Genomic DNA, 15,634 nt, shown 5'->3' on the forward strand with positions numbered 1-15,634 from the left:
CAGAGCCCCTTTAAAAAAGCTATCCTGCTTTGGGCAGGGGGCTGGTCTCGATGACCTCCTGAGGTCTCTTCCAGCCCTAGGAGTCTGAGTCAAAAAAGGGATAATCTTGAGGAAAACCTGAAGAGAGGACAACCCTAGAGCAGAGGGTGGTCACTGGGTTCTCCTACTAGCCCTCAACAAAAGGGTACAAGCTTGATCTATAGACTGTTGAATTTAGGGTGGGGCTGAAAACAGCCCCTCAAAGATGGTCTGAGGAGTAGCCCAAGAGGGAGCAGAAGCATTTCTGGTGCTGGACACTTTGAGCTTGTTGTTACTCTGAAAGGGGAGAAACCTACTGTGACCTGGTTGGAGAGCTGAGTTGTAAGAAAAGAGGCCTCAGCAGCTCACGACCATACTGGTTGTTGACGAGATACTAGATGAGGGAAAAAGAGTTGCTCTAGGGACAGTGCCAAAGTTCGAATGCAGGTACATTGACTCCAGCTATGCAATTAACATAGCTGGAATTGCATATCTTAATTCAAACTTATCCAGTAGTGTAGACCTGGCCACAGAAATTGAAACCAGCAGCAGTCACACAACCCATTGCAGAAAGTATTGCAGCATGAGGAGAGGGAGGAAGATGGGGCCCAGCTGGAACCAGCCTTGCTCTCCAGCATCTTCTAGGTCCAGTATTATGCAGGAGTGACCTTTCTCCCAGAACCATGTGGGCTGGGCCAAGAGAACTGTTCTGGGAAAGAGCCATGGACTAATGAAAATGAACCTGACAGCTGCAGATGCTGGAGCAGCCTAGCAATAGAGCTAGTTGGGAGAATAGTTTTCTGATGGGAAATGTCCTTTATGCAGAATCAAAATTTTCCATATGAAAATGTCAGTGTGGCTGAAAAAAATCCATTTGCTGCTAGGGGAAAATCCATTGGGTCATTGTTCTTTCTAAGTGGGTTTATGAACAGCAGGGAGAGCACTAGGGACAGATAGTGTAGCCCTATCCAGGGAGGGCTCAATCCATCAAAGCCTGGGAAATCACCTTAACTGTCCTTTCAGTGTGCTGACCGGATTCTAATGAGTGGCTCTGAGAAATCAGCTGACTTGGCTTAGAGCAGCAATTCTCAAACCGCAGGCTGCACATGGCCCAGTTAGCACACAGATGTGGCCCAACTTATGTGCTTACCCCCACCCCCAAAATACGCTGTTCTAGTCTGGCAAGGGGTAGGACGGGCTGGCCAGGAGAGAGCATCTTGCAGCCATTTGGGCTGGTGAGTGCCACAGGGGGCAGGAGAGTGGGTCTATTTGGGGTGGGAAGTGAGGGGTTGGGAGAAGCTAGGAGCTAAGGTTTTCTGGAGTGCTGCAGCAACCCCAAGTTTCAGGTGTGGCTCCTCTCCTGGCCCTGCTTCTTAGGTCCTGGCATTTCACTTCTGGCTGGTCTCAGGGTGTCTAGTGCTGGGAGGCACAGCTGCCTGTTCATATGCCATTGTATGCACATACTGGCTGTTGTCCAGCTGTTGCCTGGCCCCGCACCCAGGGCTCTGCTCCTGGCCCTGTTCTGGGCAGGTGTGGGCCTATGGGAGTTTGAGCCTTTTTTGGGGGGTGGGAGTTGTGGTTCTTAACCTGTGGCCCGTCTAATATGTTGTGGGCTGCATATGCGCACACTTATAAACAGATTTACTGGCTTAGAGGCTGTTGAACTGAGGTGCAGGTGTTTGGGGTCAGGTTGGATCCTGGGTTCTGGGACCTGCACGAAGGAGAAATCTTGAACTTATGCTCCAGCCTGAATATCTACATATTGCTAGTAAATGCCACAGGGAGCTTGACACAGCTGGCAATGGCCAGCCAGGGGTTTTCAGTTGCAGACTGCAGAGAGCCCTCTGGAACAATGCTGGTTCTTAACCAGGAAGGTTTCACTTTCATCTCCTGCTGAATGGCTGGTTGTAGCTGCATAATTTGAATGATAATGTTCTGAGTCTTCCCTGCACTCAGCGTGGGGGAATGCATCACTCTGCTCTTGGATGTGTCCTTTTACATTACATTTCTGACTGAGTTTTGTGCTCCTGAAAGGGAGCACTGAGTAGAGCCAGGATCAGTGCAAGCTGGGGCTGGGCAAGCTGCCTCCAGATACCTGCCTCGTTACTTCAGTCCTGCTCTGTGCTTTCACACTGCTGCAGCCAGGCCAATATACTTGCCTTATGAAGGGCAGTCAGTAGTTTTTTCTGGGATTGCTTCATTTGGGTCCAGGTTTACCAAGACCTTCTGTGATAATACTAGGTATGTGTTTGGTCAAGGATCTAGACAGAGTGGGGATAACCACAGGTCTGGCTGTGTCCAGCAGCCCTGATGGAGTTTCCTTTGGAGCTGAGTCCTGAATCTCCTATTCCATGAAAGGTGCTACACATTGTAACCCACACCCTCCATTGCAGTGCTGTACCCAGGCAGCTCTTGGGAAGAGCCTGTCAAACAGTGTGGTACATGTGAGGATTCCTCCCCCTGCAATGTATGGGCATGAGTGACACACAATGTGCCAGGGTTTGAACCTCAGTTTGCAGGAGGGAAATTCTACTGCACTGACTGGATGGGCCTGTCACTGTTCCCCTTATTGGCCTCTCTACAGCCTCACCCTCATTTCCTCCCCCCTCACCTTGTGCAGAGCTCCCCCTGCAGCAGCGACCTCATTATTCTGGCAACAGTACAGGCAAATATAATTTGTGGAGTGAGTCACTTTGGTTTGCGAGCCGACTGCTATCTTATCGCAGGCTCCAATGATGATACTCAAACAGCTGAGTTATTAATGATACTCAAACAGATGAGTTATTAAAACAAACCTACAGGCAGCTGAGTGGAAGGGGTCTTGAGTCAACTGAAGGGATGTGACCCCCAATTCCTGTACTTAATGCTGCTGTGGACACAGCTTGTATGAGCTCTGACAGGCGAAGCTAATCCTCCGTGACTGTGCAAAGGGCAACGAGCCTTTAGGAGATATGGGAGTGGTGCTTGTATCTTGACATTGAATTATGTATAGGGAGCTGCTGCGGTGGGCTGTGATCCCTAATGGACATGCTGAAGCAGTCCAAATATATTTACATAATATGTTATCCTACAAGCCCTGCACACATAGCACTCCCCTAGAAGTCGCTAGGATAGCCATAGCCATACGCTGAGGGCTTGCAAATCAAGTCACTTCTCCCCTCCCCCACCTTCCTCAGGGCCCAGGCATGGCTGTTGGCTCCCCTACTTAGCTCTAAGAACTGGAGTTTAGGTAGAGCATAGGCCACCAGAATGCCAACCACAGGGCAACTGCACAACCCTCCCCTTCAACAACCACCAAAAATATCTAAAGCATCAATTCTCAGACTGTGGATCAGGACCCCAAAGTGCAGGGCTGGGCAATAATTTTGACGGGGGGGCATTCCAGATTGTTTTCAAGGCAGCCAATGGGAACTGTGGTGATTCTTCTGGGGGTGGGGCAGCGTATGATGTTTCCCCACGCCCTCAATCCAGGCATGTGGAGCTTTACAGAGGCACATGGAACAGTCAGCTGCTTTCAGCAGCTTGGGGCTGAGGCAGGCATGCAGCCAGTCTGAGAGTCCAGTGGGGCAGTCTGTGGACCAAATCCAAAGGTTGGGTGGGCTGGATCCAGCCTGTGGGCTGTATCTTGCCCACCCCTGCCAAAGTGGATTGTGACCACATTGTAATGGAGTTGCCTCGACCGGCATTAGAATTGTTGGGGCCCAAGGCAAAAGACAAAGCTTGAGCCCCACGGCCTAGCCCCTGAGTGACGGGGCTTGGGTTTTGCCTTTGAACCCCTTGCCCAGGGCAGTAGTGCTTGGGCAGGCTCTAGCTTTGATCTCTCTCTGTTGGGGTCATGCAGTCATTTCTGTTGTCAGAAGGAGGCCATGGTACAATGACTCTTGAGAATCCCTGATCTAGAGAGGTTGACACAATCACACGTTTGCTCACTCTCACATGACTTGGACCTTCTCTTGCTGTGTCTCTCATCACATGCACACATGCTGCTTCGCATGTCAGTGAGCAGGCAGCTGCTGTTTTTTTCAACCATTTTGATCTGTTATCACTTAAACTGCGGAAATGGGAACACTGCTGCAACCTTTAGTGGGACACACACATTTTAACATTTAGATATCACAGTGTATTGTGATAATTCAAATCTTTAGAGCCACTTAAAAAAATTTGGCAGATTAAATTTTTCTGGCAATTGGCAAATCCATAAAAAAATTAGCTAGGCTGGTCAGATATCAGCTAGGTGGCAACTAGGGGTGTGAAAGGTTAACTGTTTAACCCTCATGGGCGATGCTTAGTTAGCCATTAACCGGTGGGGGCTGGAGAAGCTCCCCAGCTTCTGTGGGAAGAGAGCTGCTCCAGGCCCATGGGGAGCCCACCACTAACAGGAGACGCTCTTGTCATCTGGAGCAGCTCCTACCTACAATGCGCCCTGGTCTGCCATGGGCAGGTTAACCAATTAAATGGGATTTTATATCCCTAGTGATGGACAACATTCCCAGCTAGTGAACTACTACGCAGAAACAATCCTGATTGGCTGGGAGTAGAGGACAATGTCACAGCTGACTCATACCCATTTTGTAGGTGGCTATGTCTACACTGCAGAGTTTTTGCACAAAAATTCACAGAGCGTCCGCACCTCAAGCGTGTTCTTGCACAAGAAAATTTACCGTGAATTGACAGAACAGAGGGGTTTTGCAGTGTAAGTATTCCTCTTTCTATGAGGAATAAACCTTTTTGTGCAAGAGCTCTTGAGCAAAAAGGTGTCTGTGGAAACGGGGGGGGGGGGGGGGGGTGATGCTCAAAACCAGCCTATTGAAAGAAGCACAGGTGCTCTGGTGGCCATTCTGTTAATGACAATCAGAGCTTTCTTGTGAGAGTGTCCATGCAGTCTGTACGCTCTCTTGTGCAAAAGTGCATCACTTTTCTGATGTGCTTTTGCAGTGTGGATGATCTCTTCCGCAAGAAGCCTACAGTGTAGACACAGTCGGTGTTACATACAATCAGCCCCAGGAAAATAGGGCAGCTTTGCATGTAAGCTTGTTGAAGGGACCTGGGAATGAAAGCAAAATCTAAGCATTGGATCCCTCAGAACTTGAAGCATCTTGTGCCACTGTAAGAGTGGCTCACAATTCTGGCAATATTAGAAAATGACCCTCCAGGACAATGGTGATTCACACAAGTGAAACAAAGCCAGACTGGAATTTAACCCCCTGCTCCTTCCAAGCCCGTGTTGTCTTGTATCAAAGCAAGTGATAGAACATACTTACCCATATAGCAAGTGCACGGGGTTCATGCTGTATGACCCACATGAAAGACAAGGCAGGGTGAAGAAAGGGAGGGCCAGTTTCTGCCCCATGCAAGTCTCTGAAAACTGGTGACTTGAATTAAACTGAAGCCATTAGATCCATATGGGAAAATTCTGTAGGTCCCCTTTTAAGATACCACACTGCTCAGTCTGTTAAATCTTCTAACTCTCTCTTCAGGTTTAAGTCCCTTTGTATGACACACAGAATTCTTTCCCTTTATAATCTTCTTGCTGCCCTATAGGTAATTGAACAGCAGATCCACACAGTAAAGCCTTCAAAAGGAATTACAAAGAATTACAAATCTCATATTCACCTCGCTTCACCCTTTGCAGATGTAGAATGAGTGGCATATGTATCTTCATAATCCACATGGCTCACAAATTTGGGGTTTCCTGCTTAGAAGTCTGTTCTCCCTCCCCCCCCCTTCTGTGAAACCGACATCTTGCTGCTTTTTTAGGGAAGGACTTTGGCTGAACTTAAAAGCACAAAGGAAGCTCAGGCTATGTCTAGACTGCAGGCTTCTTTCGGAAGAAACTTTTCTGGAAGAAATCTTCTGAAAAAACTTCTTCCAAAAGAGAGCATTCACACAGCAAAAGCACATCAAAAAAGTGATCTGCTTTTTAGAAAGATAGCGCCCACACTGAATGGACACTGTCTTACATTTAATCTGTGATTACTATGGATGGAATGGCTATCAGGGCACCTGTGTCTTTTCCTCTTTCCTCTTCTTTTGAAAGAATTCCCTCTTCCCCTTCCACACATGCCTTATCCGAAAGAGCTCTTTTGGAAAAAGGCTTCTTTCTCATAGAAAGAAGTTTACCAATATTGGAAATCTCTCTCTGTTCTTCCGATTTTTTTCTGAAAGAATGCAATTGCAGTGTGGACATAAGGGAAGTTCTTTCAGAAAAATGGCTGTTTTTCTGAAAAAAACTCTGCAGTGCAGACATACTCAAGTTTGAAAAGAGTATTTTGCAGGCTTTGAGGAGGCAAATTCTCTGCACTGCTTCTTTTAATAAATGGAGAGAAAACAAAGTGGAAGGCATGTAGAGGTGAGTTTTGGAGTGAGTGATTTATGTAGGAAGATCTTGGGCCCACTGAAGTCCTGGAATGATTCTTATTGACTTCAGTGTATTTTGATCAGTTTTTAATCTCTCTCCCCCTGTGCACGTGCATATGTGTGTAATATATAAAATGTATGCGTATTGCTAGCTAACAGACAACAAAACTGGGGAAGAGGGCGACCACATATTTGATTGGTGTGAATACCAGAAAAAACAATTAACTGAATTACTGAAGGTAATTCACAAAGGTACAACTAGAGGTTAAATTTGGTAGGTGAAATATCAGAGAGTTACCAGAAATGGATGGCATGCATCATGCAAAAACAACAATGAAGTGGGTCAGCTGCTAGCAAAATAAATCATCTCTGTTTAAAGGAGCCAGTACACCATAAGACTGGAGGCTAAGACCTCTTTACCTATTTAAAGAGGGACCCATATGAAGATAGTCACAAAGTTCTGTATGCTGCTTTTATGAGGTAAGTTTCTAGTTACCGTATTTTCCGGCGTATAGGGCGACTGGGCGTATAAGACGACCCCCTATCTTTTTAATTAAAAGATAGGGTTTCATCTTATACCCCAGCGCCCCTCCGCCTCCTTTGCTCCCGGTGTCCCTGGTCTGCTGGAGATGGTCCCCAGCAGACCAGAGGCACCGGGAGCAAAGCCGCAGCAGCTTTGAAAGCCTCGGGGGAAGCCGGCGGCGGGGCATCCCAGGCGTGCCTGGGCTGCCCCCCCGCCGGAGCCCCCCCGAGGCTTTCAAAGCCGCGGAGGGGCTCCGGCGGCGGGGCATCCCAGGCACGCCTGGGATGTATACCCGGCGTACAAGACGACCCCCGATTTTTGGGGGATGTTTTTTAACATCAGAGGTCGTCTTGTACGCCGGAATATACGGTACATAAATGGAATGTGAGGGTCTTCCTGCATTGTCCGAAAGCCCAGCAGATGTATCTAGACTCTTGGACATTTCAGAGATGTTGTCCCCAGGTGCATTCAGCAGCATTGCAGGGGCAGTGTCTCTGTAGGACAGTATCTCCGCAGCAGTGGAGGCTTGCACACCGAACCCTTTAAATCACCATTGGAGCCCCGCAGTGCACACTCTGGGTGGCTCTAAAGGCTGAGTGGGGGAGAAGGCAAGGCATGGCATGGCACACATCTGACAGTGCTGAGAGCTGGCTGCCCTCAGCCCTATCCCTTCTGAGTCCATACCCCTTCCTAGAACGTGGATCCTGTCTCCCCTACCTCCTTGCCCAGGGGTTCAGCAAGTCTGTTGCCCTTCTTCAGTGCAGCAATGACAAAACACCTTTCACAAATCTGGGCCCAAATTATTAATGTGCCTAAGTCCCCTTTTCAAAAGTGACTTAGAATCTTCAGAGCCTAATTGCCACTTTATAAATGCCCCAATAATGTTTGAAAATAACTTAAGACTCCTAAGCTACTGAAGTGCTTTTGAAAATTTTCTCCACTCCGAATTCACACCATGGAAACTTGTGGGAATTTCCCATGAATATATATATATATTTTTAAATATCTCATGTCAACAAATGTTTCTTTCCAACTTTGTCTCTCTCCTTCCCTGTCTCCTTTCTGTGTCATGTCAGTCTATTTCCTTATGCTGGCCGGGGAAATCTTAGTTAAACCATAGTGCTGGGCTGCATCTAGATTGGCATGATTTTCCGGAAATGCTTTTAACGGAAAAGTTTTCCGTTAAAAGCATTTTCGGAACAGAGCGTCTAGATGGGCACAGACACTTTTCCGCAAAAGCACTTTTTGCGGAAAAGCGTCCATGCCAATCTAGACGCGCTTTTCTGCAAAAAAGTCCCGATCGCCATTTTCGCAATCGGGGCTTTTTTGCGGAAAACAAATCTGAGCTGTCTACACTGGTCCTCTTGCGTAAAAGCTTTGCGCAAAAGGGACTTTTGCCTGAATGGGAGCAGAATAGTATTCCCACAAGAAGCACTGATTTCTTACAGTAGGAAGTCAGTGCTTTTGCGGAAATTCAAATGGCCAGTGTAGACAGCTGGCAAGTTTTTTCCAGAAAAGTGGCTGATTTTCCAGAAAAACTGGCCAGTCTAGACACAGCCAAGCTTGTGTTTACAGTTAACTACTCAGCCTCTTTTCATCCCCACAAATGCAGCTCACAGCCACTTTGACCTTAATTCACTATCAAGGACTTGTTTATACAGCTGCTGTCAAGCTATGGCAAACACTTAATACTTATGGCAGGAAGAGGAGGAGGAGAGAGACCCTGTGCCCTGTTCTGGTCAGATATGGCTGTGTGTGCTGAGATACTGGATAGGGTCAAGAGCAATCACAAATTCTATATTTAGAAGCTTCAAGGAGTATCCGAGTTAGTCTGTCTAAGATGAAACTTAAACAACAAATGGTCTGGTAGCACTAAGGAACCAGCTTATCAGCGTTCTATACAACAAACAAAAAAATCAAGGAGATGCTCTCCGCATTAGAAACTATCATAAAAAACCAAGCCTAGTCTATAAAGTGCTACCATTCTATATTTAGAGAGTTGCTGGGTAAGACATTCTTCAGCATGTCTCAGAGTACTGGTAAAGTGAAGCTACTCTTCTTTGTGGAAAGGGAGTATGCATGAAAGCCCTTGATGTATATCTCGCAGGCTGAGAAACCGATCATTTTAATGTTCACTCTTATGGCTTTCTGTACTGTGGCACCATCCTGCTAAATGCAGGTTGGAGGAAACTCCCTTCAGAACTTGTCAGTATCCCTGCCACTTGGCAAAATTCAGAAGCTCCCTGTTTTAAACTTTCTGTGATTTGCCTGCAGTGGAGACTTCATGGGGATCAGAGTTCAGTGTGTCAGCCAATTAGGAGCTCTTTCTTTTTGTTCCAAGTCTATGTAATTGCACCAACCATAGGGTATAAAATGGCATCATATTGACTCTCACAAGATCATCAGCAGGTCTGGAAAATGTAGGATATGTCCACAGTTGAAGCTGGTACTTAGAGCTAGTTCTAGTCTTTCTATTGGAGCGTCATAAGAGCTGAACGTTGTTGTGTATCTGCAGTAGCACAGGCAGCAACCTGAGCCAGCTGCCTGAATATCTACTTGTGGGTTTATACTCAGGGTAGCCAGCCTTGCCCATCTCTCACCACTGTCCTCCGTATCATGGCTGTAGTATACTATTATCTTTAGCATACTAGCTCAATGAGAAATAGCATGATTATGTCGCTTCAAGATGGCAATATCACTGCCAGTTCCTAATGTAGACAGATCTTCGGATCTATTGCACAGATCTCTGCCACTAGTGCTAATAGAGTACCTGGTTGTTGTAATAAGTTGTCATCCTGTATGTGGACCAGTACTTAGGGACACTTTGCCAAAGGATTTAACAGCTGACAGAAGAATGGTGAGACTCTGGAATCCTGGTTTCTAGATCAGGCTCAGGATGGGAGTGTACTCTACTGGGCACAGATTCTTCAGCCCATTTCTCCCCAAACTTGAGCGCCTCTATTTTGTCATTTCCAACCTGTCCTTCTACTAGTAGGATGTCTTCCCTGCTTCATGTTCCACTTCAGCTCTCCTTGCAGAGCTAATCCCATTCTCCACTCCTTAGCCTTCTCATTCCAGTCTTTGCCCTACCATTCCCAGTCCTCCCCTAATCCAGGGCCATCTTGTCCCCAGTTCTGCTCTGCCCAGGTGGATTCATGACCAGACTGGACAGAATCTTTAGGGAATATAGCTTCTAAAATCAAAGTTTCTTCTGAGCATGTGCAGACAGTCCCTGCTCCCGCCTTGGGATTTGGGAGGCGCTTCATAGGGATGGGCAAAAGGCACATAAGCTATCCACCTGCCAGACTGAGTAGGATTGGCTTAACCATTTTGACTGAAATTTCCCAGAAAAGTTTAATGAGTGTTGTTGCCAGCCACTCCCATAATATGTACAGTCTACATGTACTTGGCATGGCTAAGCCATGCTGCTGCCCAAGCTGCTGTGGCTGTTTATACTCTATGTGCCTCTATTTTACACACACTAACTCTTATTGAGCTATCATGAGAATGTGCTAGCTAGCACTCAGGCCCCTAACTTTTCGTGTAGACATAGTCTTAATGATTTCAATGTCAGATATGCTCAGATTGCATGTTACTCTGCAGTATTCTAAAAGCCAGCACTGAAACATCATTCTGGGATCTGATTGACCAGCTGGGTTCTCTCTGGGTCAGAAATCATCACCAGAAACAAGGCTCCAGAAAAGGAGTTTCATAAACACTTCTTGAAAGGAGGCATGAGCTGGAGTGGAATCTAGTTCCCTCTTCTGTAGCTGTGTGGGCTCTGTAGGGCTTAAAAGGTAATATGTTTTATACTGGAATCAGTGGATGTGACTCTGGCTATACAAGGCCAGCAGAACATTTTAGTATGAAGGTGTCATTGCTGCATAATATCTATAGAAGGCTAATAGGGACATAGTTATGAAGAACTTACCCCTGCTTTGATTCATTTTCATGAAAGCAGGATCAGACCTTGGGTCTCTTAAAAGAATAGTGTGGTATTAAAAAAGTTGCCTGTCTTGGAAGGGTAATTGTTTGCAGCCATGTTGGTCCCAAGATACAAGGTAACTTCTTTTATTAGACCAAATTCCACTGGTGAGACAAGATTTTTCATATCTAGGAAAGATACTCCGTGTCACAGCTAAATACAAGGTAGAATAGACTTAGTATAGGTGGTTAACACATTCTCAGGGACTGATCAAGGTGAAGAGGTCTGTTAGAACCTCTGCAATTACAGGACAGAAAATGGGGAGAGAAAGGGGAGGTTAGTGTGTAACAAATTGCTGTAATAAGCCACAAATCTAGGATCTTTAAGACCAAGGTTTGTAGTGTCCTAGCAAAGTTTCATATTTAAGCTTCTAGGATCATGGTTTGAAGACACTGTGCAGGATTCCTTTGAGGCTGAGGACAGAAAGGTCAGATATGAAACAATTACTTTTTTGTGAAAAGTGTTCAGCTACAGGCAATGTGGTGTGTTTTTGTCTTATTTTTTCAGTAAGAGTTCATTCAAGAGCATGGAGATTGTCTGGTTTCACCTACATATCCATTTTTGGGGCAGTTAAGCAACAAAATGAGTATACCACATGTTGTAATAGTCATCTGTCTAGGATCCATGAGTCCTGAAAGGCGTTGTATGGCGAGTATTGATTGTAACAGTAGAGCTATGTCTGCAGGTTTTGCATCTGCTATAGCAAGGTCTGGTGCCATTTTGAAAGATGAGTTAACCTTGCTGGCATGTAAAGCTTTATTTTATCTTTTCTGTCTTGTAAAATCCAAATCACTTTACAATAGAAGATAAATAACGCTCTCTCCATTTTAGAAGTGGAGAAACAGAAATAGAGAGATGAAGAGCTTTGTGGAAGGTCACACAGGAGGTCAAGGACAGTATCAGGAAGGGCCCTTGTCATGATCAGAAGGAGTGCTGACCAGCACCAGATGACTAAGGGGTTAACTCAGGTACCTAGCAAAGATGTCGGTGGGGGAAAAGGGGTTGGGCAATCAGCCAGTAACAATGCAGATAGGAATTTCAAACTGGAACAGAGGGGTTTTTCTCTCTCTCTTCTTTGATATCAGAGCAGTTTCTCCCAGGTATTGAAGGAGAAACTCTCTCCAAGAACGGACTTCTTGAAATGTGTAAGTAGGGAAAAGTTTAGATAGTCCATCAGGGTTTGTTTTCCAGGTTTGGAAATCATGTATGATCTGGCTAATTTTGTCTTCCTCTTTTGTACTAAGGATTACAGCCCAGGGACTTCCTGAGTGTGTCAGCTGTGGCTGTTTGCCACCTAGCCAATTTACTATGCTTGCAACAGGAGTTTTGTTTTGATAATAAAAGTTTTCTTTTTATTCTAATTAATTGGTATTGGTTGATTTTTGTGTCCTTAGGATTAAGTGCCTTGTTACAAAAGTAGAGTCCATTGTTGTCTGTGGATTCCCTCTGTCTGTTTTCCCAACTCCAAGCAAAAGAGAGGGTGGGAGCAGTTGGGAGATCTCTAATTTAGGGGAGTAGATTCCCAAATGTTCTCTCCCTGGAAAAGTTTATTTTTATATTTTCTTATAATCACTTGGGTGGTGGCAGTGTGGAAACAATCTTGTCTTTTTTGGATCTCAGGGAGACTGAGATTGAAGAAGTTAGTCTCTGGGAATCAGAGACAGGTTTTGCAGTGTTTATTCTGCTAGCCAGACCCCTATCTCTGCATGCAGTGTGTAAGGTTGGGGAACTGAGCCATGACAGACCTCTATTGGGAATTCTGCATTCCTGCTGTTCTAGAGGATGGAGATATTCTAACACATTTGAATATATATGGATTTGTTCTGCATATCAGTCAAAATAAAAGAATACAAATCCATTTGCAGAGACACAACATGCATCTTGGTACCCAGTAGTCTAAAATGTCAGCTTTAAAAGCAAATTCATGAGAATAATGAAATTTTCCAGCTGTAGGAAAATTGGCCCAGCTTGCATCTCTCCTGTCAATAAGAAATATTGGACAATGGATCCATCTGCATGGAAGGGCATAGCATGGGATGAGAGTTGGAAAATAAAACTGAAGGAAAAAGTAGAAAACAAGGAAAGGAAAATGACCTGAATCAAAAAGCCATTGGGAAGATGTGACTTATATGCTGACATAGTATTTCAGTGCTCATAAGAAAGAGTTCTTGGAGTGAGGATTATTCATCACTCTAGAGCTATATAATTTTAATATGTGAAATTGGAGCTACCATGAAAAGGAAATCACTCACTATTCCGGTAACTGAAGCCAAATTATATATCACAAGTCTGTTTAAGAGAGAACATTGCCATGGTCCAAATTGGGTGGCTATAATTCTCCGAGCTTAATGAACATGGGCCGGGTTCTCAGAAATCAATGGTGATGTTACAAAGGGACGCTGTCAAGTGCTTTTTATGGATTTTAATTTCTTTTTCTTACCCTCCATTATTTGTAATAGCCCTTAGGAATACGAGAATAAAACATTCTTCCCTCATAAGATTTTATTTTCCTGTCTAGCACATGCTGCAGATGATTCCTATATCTCCCTCATCCACATTGGATGTTGGAATCAACATGGCTTGTTTATTCTTTATGTGATGCAGGAGAATTTAAGTGATGTCAGCAGTACCCTAGCCTCCATCAGTCACCTGATAAGAGTTCAAATTAGCATCTCTGGCCTTCCTGTATAGCCATTTCAAGAGTTTCATCCATTCTCTGCACTAAAATGGAGGCCAGAAGCCCAATTCTTCCAGCTTCTGTGACATTTCCCAAGAGAGGAGTATGTTCCCTCCACTTTGGCCAAAACCATGGAGGACTGTGTACTTCACCCAGAAGCATGACTGGTGGGCTACTACTGTTGGTTGTGTATCCATTTTTACTCTTATTGAACTTTTACAGAGGGCAGCAGAAAGGTGATTGGATGTGGTCAGTGCACCATGGAATTCATGGAACGTGCAAAGGGAAAGGGACCCTTGTAGACTGTGTAAGAGTAGAAAAGGTTCCATTGTATTATGGCAATATGGATGGAAGATTATGAAAACTCAAGACCTGGTACCTGCTCCTTAACTGCCTCTGTATGACAGAATGAACTCCGAAGGGGGCCATTCTGCAACTAACCTGTATTTACACTCAACCCTCAGGCATGCTAGCTAGCTTAACATCTGCCTGTTCTGAAACATGCTTTAGGGGGGTTTCAGTATACACAATAGGAGGGTTATGGCACAACAGTGCAGCTGAACAGGTGTAGAGTCCACAGTGTAGACTGTGCCTTAGTTTCCCCATCTGTGAAATAGGAATAATACTTCTCTGTTTCACCAGTAATGTGAGTATGAATGTATAATTATGATTGACGTATACTGCTACTGTGCTGAATGGGGACTATGTGAGTAATTCCACAGCATGCCAGGACTTCCTTTCCTTCTGATGATTGCTGTGGAGGTCTACTATGCAAAGACATCAAGAATAATTATTAGAGATGGCTGAATATGACCAGCAACCATCTGCAAAGATTCTTGACTTTCTAAAAGGCTTCGATTCATTCATGCCTCTTTCAGACATCCATCAGCTTGTTTAAACTGGTTAGATTTAATTGCTTAAATATCTATGGAAAATTAGTTTTAAGCTTGCTGAAGGTGCTTGAGAACGTGTGAAAAGAGAATGTGAAATTGGCTTTCCACAAACATTTGCACTGGAATCTGGATGCCAAGGGTTACTGCATTCCTGCAATCACGGAGCAGAAATGATGCCACTTAGCATAATGAAACAGCGCTCACTTTGGATAGCAAGTTGCAGATTTAAAGGTCCCTAATGAAAATACCATCAAATAAAGAAATTTGAGACAATCAGCCTGTGAGTGGATGTTTCTATACAACAGAGGCAAAATCCATCAGACAAATTATTGATTACCAGTTATTCAGTCAGCTTTACCAGGAGATAAATCTCAGTTACTGAAGCTTCGTATTGCTCAGTTCTCTATCCTTGGTACTACTGCTTCTTAACCCTTGTCTCACTCTCAGATCCTTAAGGCAATTTCTCCTCAACCACAGTTACGCTTTAAAATAAAAGCTGCTATTATTTTTTTACTTATTTGTATTACAATGATGTTTAGACGTCCCATCTATGATCAGAGGCCATGGTGTGAGGTGCTGTATGTGCACAGAGTAAGAGACAGACCCTGCCCTGAGGAGCTTAGTCATAACAGACAAAACAGATACAATGATTTATTCCTGTTTTGCAGATATCTACCCAAAGAACAGAGAGGGGAAATGACTTGCCTCAGGTCACACACGAAACCCGAAGGAGCTGGGAATAGAATAACATCTGCTGAAGTCCAATCCCTATGCAACAATACCATGCTTCCTTTGAAATGGCGTAATTCCCTGCCCCTGGCCAAACAAAAAAATCTAATGCATTGATCACTACTTCCTCCTCACAGAGACCTGTTATCTCATTACTTTAATATAGGACAATGCAACTTTCTTTCTGTGACATCTTCCCATAAAAGCTCTATCCCCCTCCAGAAATACTGAGCAGAGGTAAGGAATGAATAATAGTTGGGGGGGGGGGGGGGGCGGGAGGGAGGAGTGAAGGGGCTGAGGCAAAAGAGAGAAGAGTGGTTTTCAGCAGAGATTTGAAATGAAACAGACTCGATGAAGTGAAGAGATACAGGGAAGCTGTTTCACAGCCCTTTCAGACAGGCACAAGCACACAACTCTGGGGCATGGGGAGCCAAGACAAAAGGGCAAAGAGG

At 44.9% G+C, this 15,634-nt stretch overlaps 1 long non-coding RNA gene across 3 annotated transcripts in view; it reads left to right on the forward strand.

Annotated features, from left to right (window-relative positions):
• LOC112544577 (uncharacterized) overlaps window positions 1–15,305 on the forward strand; it is a 32,805-nt gene extending 17,500 nt beyond the window's left edge. For all 3 annotated transcript variants that reach the window (XR_012902386.1, XR_003087922.2, XR_012902385.1), the window contains one exon: window positions 15,122–15,305. This is a non-coding gene — a long non-coding RNA (uncharacterized LOC112544577). The remainder of the gene's footprint in view (window positions 1–15,121) is intronic.
• The last annotated feature ends 329 nt before the right edge of the window (window positions 15,306–15,634 follow it).

The sequence above is a fragment of the Pelodiscus sinensis genome, chromosome 3, assembly GCF_049634645.1.
Source record: "Pelodiscus sinensis isolate JC-2024 chromosome 3, ASM4963464v1, whole genome shotgun sequence".
Lineage (NCBI taxonomy): Eukaryota > Metazoa > Chordata > Testudines > Trionychidae > Pelodiscus > Pelodiscus sinensis.